This window comes from Physcomitrium patens, chromosome 7, assembly GCF_059467195.1.
Source record: "Physcomitrium patens ecotype Gransden chromosome 7, ASM5946719v1, whole genome shotgun sequence".
Lineage (NCBI taxonomy): Eukaryota > Viridiplantae > Streptophyta > Bryopsida > Funariales > Funariaceae > Physcomitrium > Physcomitrium patens.
The window spans coordinates 9,259,888-9,266,244 of NC_143416.1; the positions used below are offsets into that span (position 1 = coordinate 9,259,888).

The 6,357-nt window shown below is 39.1% G+C and overlaps 1 long non-coding RNA gene across 1 annotated transcript; it reads left to right on the forward strand.

Annotated features, from left to right (window-relative positions):
• The first annotated feature begins 3,009 nt into the window (after positions 1 to 3,009).
• On the forward strand, positions 3,010 to 5,312 carry LOC149988547 (uncharacterized). The gene is made up of 2 exons (XR_016504327.1): positions 3,010 to 3,867; positions 4,379 to 5,312. It is a non-coding gene; the product is annotated as an uncharacterized LOC149988547 (long non-coding RNA).
• Positions 5,313 to 6,357: the final 1,045 nt, after the last annotated feature.

Here is a 6,357-nt window from a genome sequence, read left to right on the forward strand (position 1 = left end):
GAGTTGCCTTGCCCGAGAAGTTTGATGGTACCAGATCCAAGTTTCGAGGATTCATCAATCAGGTCCAACTAGTGATTGAACTTCAACCCCAGAGCTATCCAACTCCCGGGTCACAAGTTAGATTCATTGGTACACTTCTTTCAGGTTCAGCATTGTCATGGTTTTCATCTTTTCTTGAACGACGAGATCCAATATTGGATAATCTGGAGGCTTTTTTGGCGGAGTTTCGATCCATGTTTGGAGAACATGATGCAATTCGTGTTGCAACCAACAAGATCCGTATTTTGCGACAAAGAAATCGATCAGTAACATTATATGCTTCGCAATTTCGACAACTTGCAACTGATATCAAGTGGGATGATGCCGCACTTGAGAGTCAATTTCTCTACGGATTACAATATGAGGTAAAGAAATTGATGCTCAATTTACCTGATCCTCAAACATTGAGTCAAGCAATTGACTTTGCTGTGAAGTGCGACAATCGACTTTTTGAATTTCGATCCGAGAGTCGCACAAGTGGGCCTCAACGTTACTACAATTCAATGGCAACACCGACGTCTCCTCAACACATACCTTCAGAAGTAGAGGATATGCAAATTGATGCAGTACGTTTCAAACCTCTTACTGAGCAAGAAAAGTCTCGTCGTCGACAAGAAGGATTGTGCTTATATTGTGGAGAACCTAAGCACACTGCTCAACATTGTCCAAAGAAGCGACGTAACTACAAAATGAGGAGTACGGCTGTCAAAGAAGACAGTATGTCAGAAAACGAGTACGTCCAGCTACAATAGGGACCGTGCGGCTGGAATCTTGTACAACTTCTAATAAAGGTCCTATCCTCTCCTCAAAACCATCTCCTTGTTTTATAATAGATGTGCGTTTAGGACCTAATAATTACAAAGCCTCTGCCTTGGTAGATTCAGGAGCCTCATCTTGTTTTTTAGATGAAGAATTTGCTAGATGTCATAGAATATCATTAATACAAAAAACTAAACCTGTACACGTAGAAGTCATAGATGGTCGTCCGTTGTCTTCTGGAGATGTAACTCACGAAACACTTCCTGTAGATGTAGTAATAAATGGTCATAGTAGTTGCGTAATTTTTAATATAATTAGATCTCCCTCTAATCCAGTAATTTTAGGCTTATCATGGTTAGAAAAGTATAATCCTCGAATAGATTGGATTTCTCGTAAACTTGATTTTCCTCAGAGCATTAGTAACAGTTCTATTAACCAAGTAAAAAACCATGAGTCTAGTATAGTAAAACTCACACCTATAGGTGCAAAAGCATTTATACACGCAGCAAAAGAAGGATCAACTTTTGCTATTTATGCTGCACCTATTTCTGAAAGCGTAAAGACTTCAAGTGGCATTCCAAGTCAATATCAAGATTATCAAAACGTTTTTGAGAAAAAGAATGCAGATACTCTTCCTGAGCATCGCCCATACGATTGTTCAATCGATCTCAAGGAAGGAACTCAGCCACCATTTGGACCAATTTACAGTTTATCGCAAGATGAGTTGGCTGAACTCAAGACATATATTGACGAGAATTTAGCGAAGAATTTCATACGCCATTCAAAATCTCCAGCAGGAGCTCCAATTTTATTCGTAAAGAAAAAAGATGGATCTTTACGAATGTATGTTGACTATCGAGGACTCAACAAGATCACAATCAAGAACAGGTATCCATTACCTTTGATATCAGGACTCCTTGACCAGTTAAATCAAGCTAAGATCTATACAAAAATAGATCTAAGAGGAGCATATAATCTAGTACGGATCAAAGAAGGAGATGAATGGAAGACTGCGTTTCGACCAGGTACAGGCATTTTGAATATAATGTCATACCTTTTGGACTCACGAATGCACCAGCTGCTTTTCAACATCTCAAGAATGATGTATTTCGTGAATTCTTAGACAATTTTGTCGTCTGCTACCTAGACGATATCCTGATTTATTCTAAGAATGTTGAAGAACATGAAATACATGTTCGTCAAGTATTACAAAAACTCAGAGATGCAGGATTGTACGCCAAGATGGAAAAGTGTGTATTTCACACTACTCAAGTTGACTTTTTAGGATACATCATTTCAAATGATGGTCTTATGATGGATTCTAAGAAAGTCCAAATAATCATGGATTGGAAGATTCCAAAGACTGTGAGAGATGTCCAATGTTTCTTGGGATTTGCCAATTACTATCGGATCTTCATCAAAGACTTCTCACGAGTTGCAGCTCCACTTACACGCTTGACTAGTAAAGATAAATTCCAATGGAATCAAGAAGCGGAAGCAGCATTTGAAGCCTTGAAGACATCGTTTGTCTCTGCACCAGTCTTATATCGTGTTGACTTTTCCAAGGCATTTTTTATGGAAACAGACGCATCGGATTTTGCCTTGGGTGCAGTTTTATCACAAATGGGAACAGATGACAAACTTCATCCGATAGCTTTTCATTCAAGAAAATTCTCAGCAGCCGAGATCAATTATGAGATCCACGATAAAGAACTTCTTGCAATCGTGGATTCTTTTCAAGAATGGCGTCATTATCTAGAAGGTGCTTCTAGTCCAGTCACTGTGTATACAGATCACAAGAACCTCGAGTATTTCATGTCAGCACGCGTGTTGAATCATCGTCAAGCTCGTTGGAGTATGTCTTTGTCAAGATTCGACTTCATTATCACTTATCGGCGAGGAAAACAACAAGGTTTGTCCGATGCCCTGTCTAGACGTTCTTATTTTGCACCAAAAGAAGGAGATGCAGCTTTTGAGCAACAAAGAACGGTCCTCTTGAAACCGGAGCAATTTCATCTCCGAGCAGTGAAATCAACATTGACTGTTGATTCAACTTTTCTCAAGCAAATCTAGTCCAGTATGTCCTCAGACCCTCTTGTTCATGATATCAAGAATAATTCTTCCAAGTCTCATGATTCTTCTAAGTTCAAGTTCAAGAATAATCTATTATATTTTGAAGGACGCCTATATGTTCTAGAAGGACAAGCACGTTTGCGTGTTCTTCAAGCACGTCATGACTTTCCAGCAGCAAGGCACTTTGGATATAATAAGACTCTGGAACTCATATCAAGAGATTTTTGGTGGCCACAAATGTGGAAGTCAGTCAAAGACTTTGTACAATCATGTGATATTTGTTAAAGATCAAAAATTCTTCGACATCGACCTTACGGACTTCTTCAGCCATTACCTATACCAGAACAACCATGTTCTTCTGTTTCTATGGATTTCATCACAGCTCTTCCAAGCTCAAGATCTTATGATTCTATATTTGTGATAGTAGATCGTTTCACCAAGATGGCACATTTTATGCCATGTACAAAATCTATCACAGGTGAAGAAACAGCTAAGCTTTTCATTGATAATATCTATCGCTATCATGGATTACCTAAAGATATCATATCGGATAGGGAAACTCAATTTGTGTCGAGATTCTGGAGGACTCTTTTTAAGATTTTAAAAGTGGACATAAAGCTATCTTCAGCTTTCCATCCTCAAACTGATGGACAAACAGAGCGCGTAAACCAAGTCTTGGAACAGTATTTAAGGTGTACCATCAACTACCAACAAGATGATTGGACAAACTTTCTGCCATTGGCAGAGTTTGCTTATAATAATACGGTACATTCTTCCACGCAACAAACACCTTTCTTTGCCAATTATGGCTATCATCCACGACTTGATACTTTTGATTTTTCAAAAGTTGATAATCCTGCAACAGAAGATATGGCAAATCGGTTGTCAGAGTTACATGCAATAATGAAGGCGCAGTTGAAGAAAGCTCAAGAACGACAAAAGATAAATGCAGATGTATATCGTAAAGAGCAACCACAACTCAATGTGGGTGATAAGGTATGGCTACTTCGTCGCAATATCAAGACCACTCGACCTTGTGACAAATTGGACTATCGTAGGTTTGGCCCCTTTTCTGTTTCTGAACAGATCAACCCAGTTGCATATCGGTTACATCTACCGGAGTCAATGAAGATCCATCCTGTATTCCACGTGTCTCTTCTTGAACCATATAAGACAGTGGATATACAAGAAAGAAGACAAATGCCACCGCCTCCTATAGAAGTAGATCATAATGAAGAATTTGAGGTGGAAGAGATATTAGACTCAAGGCGGCGCCAAAATAAGCTGGAATATCTTGTTCATTGGTGCGGATATGATATTAGTGAGCGCACATGGGAGCCATCCAGGAATCTAGCAAATGCATCAGCTAAAGTCAAAGTTTTTCATCAACGACATCCATCAAAACCAAGATGAAAACCTCTCTTATAAAAGAGACAAGATTGAGGCAAGATAACATTCAATTTCCTATCCTTGTTTGTAACTTCTTTGCATTTGTGACGCTAATTAGATGGAGAGCCAACAACCAGCGGATTCAACTCAAGAACCTTCGTTTGCTGACTTACCGGATGAGACATTGCGATTGTCACAACCTTCAAGACGACGCAACCGAGATGAAGACCCTCAAGAACGACATGTTCTTCCTCGAATAGATGGTGAGATACAACGCGTTTGGTATCACGACCTTGGAAGAGATTCTCGATGTTTGGTGATATTATTGGAGATAGAAACGACTCCTGATGGTGTTTCAAATGTATTATTTGAAGGAAGTTATGAAGGCCTCAACAGTGATCAAATAACAGGGTGGTCTTCTTGCCCTGGAATGGGACACTATCGATGGCTAAGAGGACCCATCAACTATCTTCGAAGAGAACAAAGATCAGAGTATGTAGCAAATACAATTCGCCGCATATTAGATTTTCTCAATATATAATCACCGCTCCTCGTGGAACTCATCTCTAGAAGGGGGGGTAATGTCACGGACATACATATAATTACCTATATGAATAGATAAAAGTATGTAAAAGTAGATTAATTGTATAATATCTTCTAGAGAAGCTTCTTAGAAGCTTCATAGACGCTGCTTTGACTTTATAGGAGTCTATAGTTGACTTTTAGGTTAGAAACTTGGTCAACAAGTTAGCCATGTGCCACGCATGTTGGAAGCTTAAAGAACAAGCTAACTACGTGGTCCATCCATAGAAAACTTGCCTTGCAAGCAAAGGCATGTGGCCTAGAAAGTCAACATATATTGGAGGTCTTATAGAATATCGCCACGTGGCTTCTAGTTAGATAGTATATATAGAGGCAAGAGTGAAGCCCTCTTCACTCTTGTCAACTCCTTTCTTGCTTCTAGTCTAGTTTCAAGGGTCTCTAGTTTTCTTGTATTTTGGCAATAGCCATTCCAGTTTCTTTCTTAATATACATATTTCTATTTTGTCCTATTTCTTTTTTGAGAAAAGTCTCACTTACTCTTTAGCTTTCATCGAGTTCTTGTCCTTGACACCTACAAAGTCAACACATATTGGAGGTCCTATAGAACGTTGCCACGTAGCCCCTAGTTAGATAGTATATATAGAGACAAGAGTGAAGGCTTCTTCACTCTTGTCAACTCCTTTCTTGCTTCTAATCCAAGTTCAAGAGTCTTTAGTTTCTTGTCTTGTGGCAATAGCCATTCCAGTTTCCTTTTAATATACCTACTTGTTTATATTTTGACTTATTATATCGAGATAGCCTTTTTGTGTATATTTTCCCTCATCGAGTCTTTGTCCTTGACACAATGCTTTCTTGGTTTTGTCAACTTCTATCGAATCTTTATTAAGAATTACTCTCAAGTTGCTACTCCTCTCACTCGGTTGACATGTAAGTATAAGCAGGAATGGGGACCTCTAGCAGAGAAGGCGTTTCAAAACCTGATGACCGCATTTACTACGGCTCCAATCTTGGTACATCCACACTTTATAAAGGCCTTCTATTTAGAAACTGATGCTTCGGATTTTGCTTTGGGAGCTGTACTTTCACAAATGGGAGAAGACAAGAAGCTCCATCCAGTTGCATTCTATTCTCGAAAGTTCTCTGCTGCTGAAATCAATTATGAGATCCACGATAAGGAACTTCTTGCTATAGTGAATTCTTTCCAAGAATGGCATCACTTTCTTGAAGGAGCTATACATCTAGTGACCGTATACACAGATTACAAGAATTTGGAGTATTTTTTGTCGGCTCGAGTTCTAAATCGACGTCAAGCTCGATGGAGTATGTTACTATCTAGGTTCGATTTTATTATCACTTATCGACCTGGAAAGCAGCAAGGACTATCTGATGCCTTATTGAGGAGATCGTATCTTGTACCAAAGGCTAGAGAAGCAGCGTTTGATCAACAATGTATGACATTATTGAAGCCAGAGCAATTTCAGCTTTGCGCTACTATTATGCCAATTGATGATGACTTCCTGAATCAGGTACGTGCCGTAACCATTGAAGATTCAA